Genomic DNA, 12,926 nt, shown 5'->3' with positions numbered 1-12,926 from the left:
ACTCATAGAAAACGTTGTGGGGTAGGCAAACCAAAAATTGTGTTTTATTGGCAGAACACGTAGAAAATATAACAAATATACTAAAGAGACTGCCTGCACTACGCTCGTCCGTTCTCTTTTGGAGTACTGGTGCACGGCACGGAATCCTTACCTGATAAGATTAACGGAGTACATCGAGAAAGTTCAAAGAACAGCAACACGTTTTGTATTTTCTCGAAGTAGGAGAGTGTCACTGACGTGATACACAATTTTGGGCGGACGTAATTGAAACAAAGGCTTTTTCGGTTACGAAGGAATCTTCTCACCAAATTTCATTCACCAACTTTCTCGTCTGAATGTGAAAATATTCTGTTGACGCCGACCTACTTAGGGATAAATGATCATCATTATAAAATAAGGGAAATCTGAGCTCGCATAGAAAAATATAGGTGTTCCTTTCCCCGAGCGCGGCCGGCCGGTGTGGCCGTGCGGTTCTAAGCGCTTCAGTTTGGAACCGCGTGACTGCTACGGTCGCAGGTTCGAATCCTGCCTAGGGCATGGATGTGTGTGATGTTCTTAGGTTAGTTAGGTTTAAGTAGTTCTAAGTTCTAGGGGACTATTGACCTCAGATGTTGAGTCCCATAGTGCTCAGAGCCATTTGAACCATTTTTTCCCCGAGCGCTATTCGAGAATGATAGAGGATTATTGCGAAGGTGATTCGATGAACCTTCTGCCAGGCACTTAAGTGTGGTTTTCTGAGTATCCGTGTGGATGTAGATCAAAACACTTAGACACTTTGAATCTATGAAATAGAAAATATTTTTTAAGTTATATTGGAAGTACGTGCATTTTTCTGAAGGCTTATATAGCGACCTACGTAAGCTGGTACTGTGGCCTGTGCCAGCTTTGTTTTTCTGATTTCAGATACATTCCCTAGGCCTGTTGACGCCCTACTATTCGAAATAATACCGAGCGCTTACAGCAGATCGTTTTTAATCGAACTTTTCTATTTGGGACAAATATAACAGAACAGAGTCGGTTTTAAGTAATATCTTAATTAATTCAAATTTTTCACAAAGGAATAGAATGGCGGATGATAGCTTTGTGTGTTAAAGGGTTCAGAAATCAGTTTTTTATCTGTTATGTTATAAGTGTTTTTTGGAAGGAACTAACTCTTACTGGAGAGAACCCCTGGGAAACCTTCACCCGACGAGTACAGTGGCCACTTTTCTCGGTCGGATGCAATGTCTGGATTACTGGTCTACAGAAGAAACTGTCGAACTGAAATAAATAACAGGGAACTTATATTTGTAGGACAAAATATGGTATTTAAAGACTGATGTTGGATAAAAATATTATTCCTCTCCATATCCTCTCAGCCATGAAAAACGTTTTACTAAAAGATAACGCAAGAATCTTCCTGTGCCAATCACTGACAACAAAGGCGCTGTGGGTATATTAGGACTATACAGTGTGTTATCGGCAGACGGCAGTGCTGTTAAGACCAAAAAAATGTAATAGCCACTTTTTCCGTAGTGGCCACTTTACCACACCTTACCGTTCCGATATTACTGTCAACTGGTAACCAGATAAACTAGTATGTTGCGTTAACTAATATCGAGAAGTGCAATATGGTTCAAATGGCTCTGAGCACTATGGGACTTAACATCTGAGATCATCAGTTCCCTAGACTTAGAACTAATTAAACCTAATTAACCTAAGGACATCACACACATCTATGCCCGCGGCAGGATTCGAACCTGCGACCCTAGCAGCAGCGCGGTTCCGGACCGGAAGTGCAATATGAGACACGCTCACAAATGTTTACTAAATGCACGGAATATCATTTTTCTTTTACTCATTGCGCTGTATTGCAAAATCCTTAACGTGATTTCCTATTACGTGCTGCTAACATGTACTACATTTGAAGATGACCGTGTTTATAATGTCCGTCACGAATCCGTGTTACTGCCGTCTGACATAGCAGTTGCGCAGCTCTCGTGAGTTGTCAGCACTGGAAGACAAACAGTAGAATCCTCTCCCTCTCACTTCCATTCACGCCACAGAGGCCGCGCTGCTGAAGCTGACGTAAGCAGCAAACCACCAAGCCCACAGCCGAAGTCATCGTCAGTTAAAATTAAGCACGACTTAAAATATTACTGTTTCTGTACCCCGGCGAATCTTACTATTCATTCTGAATTACAATCCCGCTTCTTATGTTTTCTTTATATTTCGTCATTTCTTTCTTCGGTGTGGAGACTGAACAGTAGAGGCGAAAGATTGCATCTCTGTTTTATACTTTTCTTATCGGACTGTTCTTCATCCTGTATTCTTATTTTAACCTCTTGATTCATATACATTTTGTACATTACCAGTCCTTCCATGCAGCTCTTTACCTACTTTCCTGACAATTTCTAACATTTTCTGTAGTTTCTGTAGCTTTTCTTAATGTGGGGTGTCTTCACTTTTCCCAAAGCCAGACTTATCGTTATGTAACACAGCCGCAGTTTTATTTTTGATTCTCATGTATATTACCCTTGGTAACAGACTGAATGTACGAGCTGATACGCTGACTATCAGATAGCTCTCGCGCTTATCTGCTACTGCTGTCTTCTAGATTATGGCTGACACGTTTCCGATAGTCTGACGGCATCCGTCCAGACTCATAAATTCTTCGAAACATTCGTCTGTTGCCACTTGTATCAACCATTTTATAAATTCCGAAGGAATGTTATCTACGGCATACACCTTATTTGATAACAAGTCTCCCAAGGCTTTATTAAACTCTGGCTGTAATAATGGATCCTCTGTGTATTCCATGCTGACACTTATGTTCTTCTTTTATATCGTCACCATTTCCTCTGCCACATAGAGGCCTTAGCCTAAAATGTACTCTTTCTACCTAACCGCTCTCTGAATAAAATCTTCTCGATTTTCAAGCCGCATCAATTCGAATAAAATCTTGAGGTTTCGATTACCATCTCCGCCTCCGCCGTCAGGGATTAAACTTCTGGGCCTGGCACCGTGCCTATATAAGCAGAAAACCGTGCCAGCCCCGGCAGTCAGTGTAATATGGCCCAAGATGTTAGAAATTGTCAGGAAAACAAGTATAAGCTATAGGGAAAGACAGGTAATACACAAAATGTTTAAGACCCAAGAGGGAAAAATAAGAATGCGAGACGAGAAAGAGAGTGGTCCGATAGGAAAAACATAAGACAGAGTTGTAGTCTTTTGCCCTTCGTACCGAGCGAGCTGGCGCAGTGGTTAGCTCACTGGACTCGCATTCGGGAGGACGCCGGTTCAATCCCGCGTCCGGCCATCCTCATTTAGGTTTTCCGTGATTTCCCTAACTCGCTCCAGGCGAATGCCGGGATGGTTACTTTGAAAGGGCACGGCCGACTTCCTTCCCCGTCCTTCCCTAATCCGATGAGACCGATGACCTCGCTGTTTGGTCTCTTCCCCAAACATCCCAACCAACCCAAATTACTGTTCAGACTCTAAGCCGAAGAAAGAAATGGCGAAATATTAAGGAAACATTCAGAAGTGGATTTATAATTATTCCTGATGACGATGGCAGAGATGGCCATCGAAAGCTCGAGAATTTTATTCGATTTGACGCCGCTTGAAAACAAAGCGGATTTTATTCAGACATGTTACCGTGAAAGAGACACATATCTGCTATGTTCTCAACGTCCTACCATGTAATTCATCTTACGTTCCTAGTAAGGACGTAATGTGGAAATTCCCTTCCAAATCGGTAGAAAAATGAGAAATTGACCTCGTATTTTTTAAATTAATTAATAAATTCTACATGTATCTATTACCATGAAGGAAAAGAGCTTTCATAAAGCCATCTCTTAAATGTTCACTAGTTTTGGAGCTAAAATTCGGTAAAGCGTTCGTTATTTTCCGAGAGCCATCATTCGTTTCCCATGTAACTCAAGAATCTTAAATCGGATTTCAGTGAACCACGATTCATTCATTCATGTTGGGTACAACATAACAACATTCCCTTTTCCTTTCAGACCATTGTTAGCCGTCGTTTAAGAGTTCGCAGTGTTGTGACGTAACGCTCTGAATTATTGTTGTTCCACGATCGAGGAAATCAACATGGATAATACCATCTGCGTCCCAAAACACTATGGCCATGAGTTTTCCAGCTGAGGGCTATTTAGTAGTGTATTAAGCATAAACGCAAATGTCATAACAACTAAACTTACGTAGCCCTGAATATCTTTTTATTAGACATTGATTCAAATTCAAAGTTTTATGGCGCCCATTGTCTGAAACTTGGAAAAAATGGCTCTGAGCACTATGGGGCTAAACTTCAGAGGTCATCAGTCCCCTATAACTTAGAACTATTTAAACCTAACTAACCTAAGCACAGCACACACATCCATGCCCGAGGCAGGATTCGAACCTGCGAATGTAGCGGGCGCGCGGTTCCACACTGTAGCGCCTAGAACCACTCGGCCACTCCGGCCGGCGAAACTTGGAAAAAGGTATTAAGTACTGAATACTTAAACTCGCACTGTAATTAGTTTGCGACGGGGCGCCTTGAAGCATAAAGACTAGTCGGTCGACTATGGCCTCGTCATGATCAGTAAGTTTTGCCCCTGTTATTATTTCCTTTTTATTTTACTTTTTTACAGGCCTCCATTGAAAACTACCCAAAAAGCTTTAGGAATGTTGTTCTTAAATCAAATGCTGCACAATAGGGCACTGAAACTTCCTGGCAGATTAAAATTGTGTGCCGCACCGAGACTCGAACTCGGGACCTTTGCCTTTCGCGGGCACATGCTTTACCAACTTTTTTTTCTTTTTTTTCTTTTTTTTTAAACGTAAATAAGTGGATTTTGTTTTAACATAATAGTGAAAAAAATAAAATAAAATATCCTGCTTCTGTCAGTACAAACAATAACGGTCTACGTTCCTCTTTTAGGCGCGTACCTCGCTAATCCCGTCACACCTCGCGTTGGTGTCGGGTACGTCTTCACGTGTGTTTGTGGATCCTCTCCACTGTCCTGGTCATTTCTTGTTCTGATACTTACAGACAATAATTACATTCTCCTACCCGGAACACCCCAACTGGATGGGGGATCAAGCAAGGCACTCCCTAAAAAATTTGCGTAATATGTTCGATATCTCGGATGTCTCATAAGCTGTGAGTGATGTTCCTGTAGTAAGGTCCAAAAGTCGAGCACATTCTTACTGCCATCTCGGAAAAGATAACGCACAGTCAAACCTCGAATCCAAGTCACTGCGTTTGTCTTCGTTCGGGGATAATATGTCCTATCTTGGAGAAGTAGTGTGCGTGGTTCTATTGTTTGCGGCCCCACCCGAAGGAGGAAGGCGATCATTTTTTTGACCAAACACCAGACGTCCGCCGAAGGACCGCATATCAGGCGACGCTCCTCAGTGTCTTTAACATTGCACTGCGGACACAGTGGCTCGTCCGCCATATGAATTGTGTGCAACCTGGAACGAGTCACGTATTTCCCATTTACCACCTGATACCACAATGCGCGCGTTCCCGTATCGAGGTGTGGGTGGTGCACTGTACGGCATACCACTGACCACGTAACTGTTGGTTGGCGGCGCTCTACGGCATTGTTCGGCCGTCGTCGAGTGAAGATGTGATATATATCGCGTGCCGTTGCCGTCCTGGTAGTCGGTAGTTCCATATGTACATAACTGTGTTCCACAAAGAAGGTTCGCATATCGGCAAGCGATGGTGAGATGTGAGCCACCGCTACCGGAGCCGAAAGAGAAGATGGAGCGAGTTCGTCTATCAAGCTGCCCGTCAGACTTCTCTGGTGTCGTGTCCACATCTTTATCATTGTGGTTACATAGATAGCCACTGCTCGGTCGCGTACGTGGACTAGTCCAAGACCTCCACGACTACGAGGAAGGGTGAGGGTTTCGTATCCTACCTTAAAAAGCAGACCTGTGCTCACAAAATATCCTAGTGCCGCCAGGATTCGGCGGGCCAACACCACCGGCATAGGAAGAACTTGTGCCAGGTGGGGGATGCGAGAGGCTAGATAAGTGTTGGCAAAGGTGACCCGTTGTATCATATCCAGCGCCCTTAACCTGTGACTTCGGACACACGCACGAATTGTTTGCAGAAGATGTCTGTAACTCAGTGCCACCGTGCGTCGAACGTCTGTAGTGAAGATAATTCCTAGGCATTTCATCTTGTTGATCGGCTGTAATGGTACTACACTTCCTGTCGGGAGTCCTCTCCCGATGTTCATCGCTCCCGACTTTGCCATGTTCAGGCGACTTCCCGTAGCCATACAATACAAATTAATCCAATGCAAGGCCGCTCCTGCCTCGTCGCCTGACCGTGCTAAAAAACACTAGGTCATCTGCGTATGTTCGGCATATAAACTTGTTGTGCCTTATCGTCATTCCTTGGAGTCGATTCCGGAGCCCGCAAAGCAGCGGCTCGACAGCGATGGCATAAAATATCGTTGACAGCGGGCACCCTTGTCTGACCGATCGTGAGATGGTGATGGGCCCCACCAAGCGTGCATTGATGAGCACTTTGGATGCGGCTCCGTGGAGTAGTCTCATGACGACGGTGACAAAACTTTCCGGAAACTTCATTTTCGTCATCACGTCCGTGAGATAAGCATGACTCAGCCTGTCAAATGCGCGATCGAAGTCTATCGATACCAATACACCCCGGAGACGACATGTTGAAGCCAGTGCGATAACATCGCGGTAGTCGCTGAGTGCCGTTTGTATATTGCTCGCCCCTCCAAGCTGGGTTTGGTCGAGTGAAATCACTTGTCGTATTACGCGTTTTAAGCGTGCTGCAAGTATCCTGGCGTAGATCTTGTAGTCGCAATTAAGAAGGGTCAGTGGCCGGTAGGCCTGTATCCCTGTGCCGCCAGATAGTTTGTGGATGGGGATGATCGTTCCTTCCACGAAGGAGGGTGGAAGAGGCACGTTGGGAGACATCAATTCGCAGTACATGGCAGTCCATCGTGGAATCATGAGATCTTTAAATGTACGATAGAACTCTAACGGAAACCCGTCGGGCCCCGGCGATTTGTGCGACGCTCCCTTACACTTCCATTACGTCGTCAACTGTGATTTCACCTGTTAACTCCAGGTTGGCCGACTCGTCGAGACACGTGGAGAGCGTTCGTCGGACCTCATGAAAGGCTGCCTGATCGTGTTCCGCTTCTTCATAGAGATGACCGTAGTGTTCCACGAAAGCGTTGGCAATGTCTTTTTGCGTTGTCATGCGGCGACCATCTGGCAGTACGACCGTCTGTATTAAGGTTCTGCGGCTACGTTGTTTTTCTCTGATAACGTGATACATCGACGGGGATTCTCCACGGACTCGTTCAAAGGCCCTTGCACGGATTGCGACACCCTCCAGTCGGCGGCGCGTTATGGAAATTATTTGGGCCTGTGCTCGTTTTATACCGGCACGACGCTCCTGTGAAGGTGCTTGTACAGATAGTTCGCGGAGCATCGTGAAATAAAATTCCGTTGTGTACCGCCTCCACATCATCTGCTCTCTTCCGTATGCAATTAACGCTCGGCGCAATGCAGGCTTAACGCATTCCAACCACCACTGCAACGTCGTCGGATATGTCGGGAGGCGTCGTTCACACACATGCCAAGTGTCTTCGACTAAGCGTCTGCACTCAGGTTCCCTAAGGTGTGCTGTATTCAGTTTCCAAACACTGCGACTCCTCCACACTTGTTGACGACTCAGGGAGACCGTGAATATATATGCTATGTGATCTGAAAAGGCGACAGGCCACAATTCGAGGATCGCAGGTTCGAGACGACGTGTTACGTAAATGCGATCGAGACGACTTGCAGAGTGACTCGTGACGTAGGTGTAGCCACGTCTGTCGCCATGTATCTTCTCCCATGTATCAATGAGATTCATGTCCAGTATGAGTTGCCGCAGCTCCGGGCATGAAGTATAACGTGGGTGTTGATCTTTTGGCGCGAGCACGCAGTTGAAGTCGCCTCCAAATAAGACATGTTCATACCGACCTAAGAATAGTGTTGCAATCTCCTCTGCGTAAAATCGGGATCGGTCGCGCCGTCTGTCTGACCCCGACGATGCGTAAATGTTAACGACCCGTACTCCCAGCACTGTGAGCGCCAGCCCTCGCGCGGACGGCAGGTACACCACGTCCTCGGCTACTATGCCGCTACGTAGAAGTATCGCTGTTCCGCTGCCGCCGTCGGTAGTAGGTGTAATGTACGTATCGTACTCATAGAGATCGGGGAAGCTCTCAACACATACTTCCTGCAGCAGGACGATGTCGACGTCTGACGCATGCAACATGTCTCGTAATAATTGCAATTTGACAGGCGTTCTGATCGTATTAATATTAATGGAGGTTGTTCGACATGCCTGCCGCTGTTCCTCAGTGCGTAAAGCGCACATGAACGCTTATGTTAATTTGTGTGCTGCTGCCCGGTGACATGCTGTCTGTGCGTCAGTCTGCATCTTCTGCGCGGTTAACATCCGGTGGACGCAGCACTCGCCATTGCGGGTGCGTCGTCGGTGTGGGGGTCAGTATCGGATTCGTCGGCCCAGTTCCTGTGCTGGAGGTCCAGCTCCCGTCGTGTCTCTCCGGCCGGGCTGACCGAAGGCGGTGGCGTTGCTGCGGTGGGTGGAGGGACTCTTTCCGTCGGCTTTCAGTCCGGTGTGTCTGTATTCAACCCCTGCGTAGCATGATTCGCGTCGTACTGCTGTGTGGGAGGTAGATCCTCCCGTTGCGCATCCGGATGCACTGTATCGACGTTACACCCAAGTCCGTCTGACGTGGACTGCAGTAAGCAGGTGTCCGACGGCGCTAGCCGTCGTTACTTGTGGCGCTTCGGTGATCGTTGTTTGCGCGTGTGCGCCTCCGTATCCGAGTGCGGAAGTGACTCCCGGTGCTCAGGGACGAAAGCAGCTGTCGGCACAACAGCAGGATCAATTTCCATGTCTCCTACCGATCCTTTCCGCTCGGTTAAGTGCGCCGTCGGCGCCGGAGCGGCAGAGGTGTGCGTCGTTTCGTCACTGGAGGCGGTCTCTGCCGCAATCGGTTGCCGTAAACTGTCAGGATTCTGTAGCTGGTCATTCTTCGGGATGGGATCCGTTCGAAATGCGTCCGCATACGTTAGTGGCAGCGGCGTCAACGTGGACGGAGGTACGGGTTCGCCGTTTGGAACTTGCACTATCCTCCGCTGCATACATTCGGAACGGATGTGGCCCTCTTTCCCACAGCCTGAGCATGTTTTGGGTTGTCCATCGTAGATGACTATAGCTCTGCATCCGCCGATGAACAAGTACGAGGGTACATGCTGTGTCATTTCTATTCTGATTTGACGCACCCCATTGAGAACGGGGTAAGTCGTGAAGTTGGACCATTTTTCCTCAACGTGGCTGAGCACTCTTCCATATGGGCGTAAGGCGTCAACGACCAAGTCAGAAGGAACCTCGAAGGGAAGTTCGAAAATACATATGTTTCGTAAGCCCAGTCCTGCATGATCAATAGTTACTTCTCCAACATGTCCATCAGAGTGACAAAATTTGAGTCCATGTTTAGTATCTCGGATGATTCTGTCACATACTGCGTCGTTAATCAGCTTGACGTAAACAACACTGCTCACTATGGAGAGGTGGATTCCGATAAGTTCGTTGTAGTCAAGTTTAACTTCGTCTCGTAGGAACCTTTCTATTTCGTAGGCTTTCGGTCTCGCATATTCATTCGAAAAACTAATCTTGAGAGTCGACTTTCGGTATACATGTGCCATTCTATATCGAGTCGTCGAGTACGCCGAAGAGGTAAACAACTGCGCGAGCGCGAACTTCTCCGTCAGGGACGTAAACAGACGTCCGTGCCGTAGCACCGCCGAAGGCCGACTGCCAACTGAGCTACCCAAGCACGACTCACACCGCGTCCTCACAGCTGTACTTCCACCAGTACCTCGTTTCCTACTTTCCAAACTTCACAAAAGCTCTCCTGCAAACGTTGCAGAAGAAAGGATATGCGGAGACATTGCTTAGCCACAGCCTGGGGGATGTTTCATAATTTCACTCTGCAGCGGAATATGCCCAGATATGAAACTTCCTGGCAGATTTTAATCTGGAAGTTTCATATCAGCGCACACTCCGCTGCAGAGTGAGAATCTCATTCTGGAAAACTGCATTATTTTTGTTCCTTTTCAAAATTTTGTTTTTCAAAAAAATCTAACAATTTGAAAATTACATTAAATGTAAGTTCTAAAAACACCGCGTGAATATCACTTCAAACTACCTGTATTACCTTCATTTTGAATTTTATTTGAGAACTTTATTTTGAATAGTTTATGAGCCACGAGTCCCAGAATCCCGTAATTCTATTGAATTACGGTAACTTTGATCCTTAAAAGACCCGGAAGCACTCCCATATCACAGCTGCGAGTCTTCAAAAGACATTATCGTCCACTTTAGATGACAGAGCACCCACAGGAAAATGAAAAGTTTCCTGCTGTCCAGAACTGAATTAGATTTTCCTACTCCGGCTTGGTATCGACCTTTCTATTGCACTGTCAGTAAAATTAGGTGCACGCGTACAGAACAAAGCTCCTAAAACAGGCACCGGGAGAGGAAGGGAGCGCCTTCATTTGTCACCAGCGGGAGCAGAGATCGCGACGCATCCACTTGCGGGCGCTACCAGAGTGCCCGTGCGCATGCGCGCGGCTCATCCCGGCTTACCGAGGGACGGATGTCAGCTGATCCGCGAGCCCTAAGCCCTCAGCCCTGCTCCCAGATCATCCCTCCCCTCCCCCTCCCCCCTCCCCGACCAACAACACAGCCGTCGTAAGTCGGGGCGCTTTCCAGGCTACGCTCACTGGGCAAGCGGCAGGCGTACTCCGCAATACGACAACCGGAGGCAAATCCGACATCCTCTGCTGTAATCGAGGTCTCGGCGGCGTATCCGCACTGCGCACACTGTTCGGAGCGTTTATTCGAACACAGAGTCCGTGTAAACCCACCGCGAGACTACACCACCGACACATTATAGGGCTTTAAGGTGGAAGGCTGTACCGTGGATGACGGAAGTGCGGGGAAAGAATTATGTTGCTCTCTATTGTATGGCGAAACTACAGTACTGAATGACGGAAGTTGCCACAGTAGCGGACATGTAAGCTTTTTCGCAATTTTATGAGGCGTGTATGAACGTATTGAGCCGTGTCAAAATTTGCTGTTTTGAAGAGCGCGCCGCAGCGCGTAGTGTAAAGCAGTCGCTTTCCGTTTCTGGTGGTGGCGCCGTTGTGGCAGTCGCAGCTTTGGTGTCTCGCTCTGGTGGCAAAGGGGAAAAGTTGCCTGTTCACGTGCATTTAAGGGGCGCTATGAGCTCCGCAGTCTCCGTCCCATCCTCTGTTATGCCAGTCCTGCCTGGATATCTGCCCCACCCAAATTCTATAAGTCCCTCCAGATCCTTGAGCGTCATGCACTCCGCCTCGCCTTCCGTATACGCCTCCCGTCCCCCACGCGGATCCTCTATGATCTCATTCCTTTCCCCCATCTGCTCCTATTCCTCGAACATATCCGCATCCTCTACACCTCCCGCCGTCTTGAACCCCCTCACCCCCTGGTTGCTCCTCTCCTCTCCCATCCCTGCCCCCTGCCACGTCTTCACCGTTGTGTCCCCCCTACCCTCCATCTCTACACCCTACATCTCCTTTCCCAAGGTGGCTTCCATCAACTCCCCATCCCGGATGATGCCCTCTCTCCCTCCATTTATCCTTCCTATCAACTCTGATCCTCACCCCCCACTCCTTTCCTCCATCCTTTGCCTGGGCTCCCTCTTCCTCCCCCCTTCCATCCTGTGTTTTCTCCCCGCCTATCCTCTCCCTCTCTCCTTTCTCCCCCCCCCCCCCCCGAGTCCTTTTGTACTCCCCTCCTCTGCCTTCCCCAATCCCTGGCACGTCTGCTCAGCACCCCCATCCCTCTTATGGATCCTCCTCTTCCATTGGCTTCTTTCCCCCCCTCCCCCGTCACTTTTCCTCTCCTTCCCCCCCTCCCTTTTTCCCGTCATCTGACCAGTTTCCCCCCACCTGCTCTCGGGTGTGGTATGTCGTATTTGTGCCAACTTTTAGCGCAGTGTTTAAGTGAGTGTTCCGTGTTGTGCGTCCTTCCACAGTGTTGCGAACAGAAATCATGCTGTCGTAGGGTGTGCTTTTTATATCTCTTGCGAACAAAACCCAGACTGTCGCCGTGTTTTTTTAATTGTCTGTCTATTATTTTTCTGCTTCCTGTGTATTTTATTAGCTTCATCGACCCTGTGTTTTATGTTTTACGCTCCAGAATTTTCTGCCATTTTTACCTTTAAGTCACCGATTTTATCGCCAACTGTTATTATTTTTTATTATCTTCATCTTTTTAAAACAAATTCTGTAGGCTGAAGAGCGGCGTAATAAGCTGCTGCCAGCCCGCCCCCTTTAGGGGGAATCGAAACTCAATAGAGGAAAAAAAAAAAAACTCCGCAGTCGGTCAGTCGGAGTAAGTCTGAGTCTAGTCAGTTGGTCAGCTGGCTCAGTGTCGGGCAGTCAGTGTCTGTCTGTCTGTCCGCCGTACGTTCAGGGGGTCAGTCGGGTGAGGCTAGTAACAGAACTCAGCTAGCGGTCGCCCGGTCGGGGCTGAGTTCCTGCATCTGAGTCTGCGCGTTAGGCCGCCAGTCTGTTCGAGTTGCTCGGGCAACGGTCATTGGCGGTTGGATCGGTAGGTTGGTCGGTCGCGCACTGAGACACGAGATGACTTGTCCGTCTTGAGCGTCGACGCATGTGAGTTCCCCACGAGAATCCAGTGGGCCGCGCCGTATAGAAAGGGGTAGTGGCTTCGCGGTTCACGCGAGAGCAACAGGAGCGAAACCACGACATCGGGCTGGCCGGGGCGAGCTGCGACGCCGTGAGACGGGAGATCGGCGCGC

Source organism: Schistocerca cancellata, chromosome 6 (genome assembly GCF_023864275.1).
Source record: "Schistocerca cancellata isolate TAMUIC-IGC-003103 chromosome 6, iqSchCanc2.1, whole genome shotgun sequence".
NCBI lineage: Eukaryota > Metazoa > Arthropoda > Insecta > Orthoptera > Acrididae > Schistocerca > Schistocerca cancellata.
The sequence above is the reverse complement of the archived record's forward strand: the minus strand, read 5'-3'. Positions refer to the sequence as shown.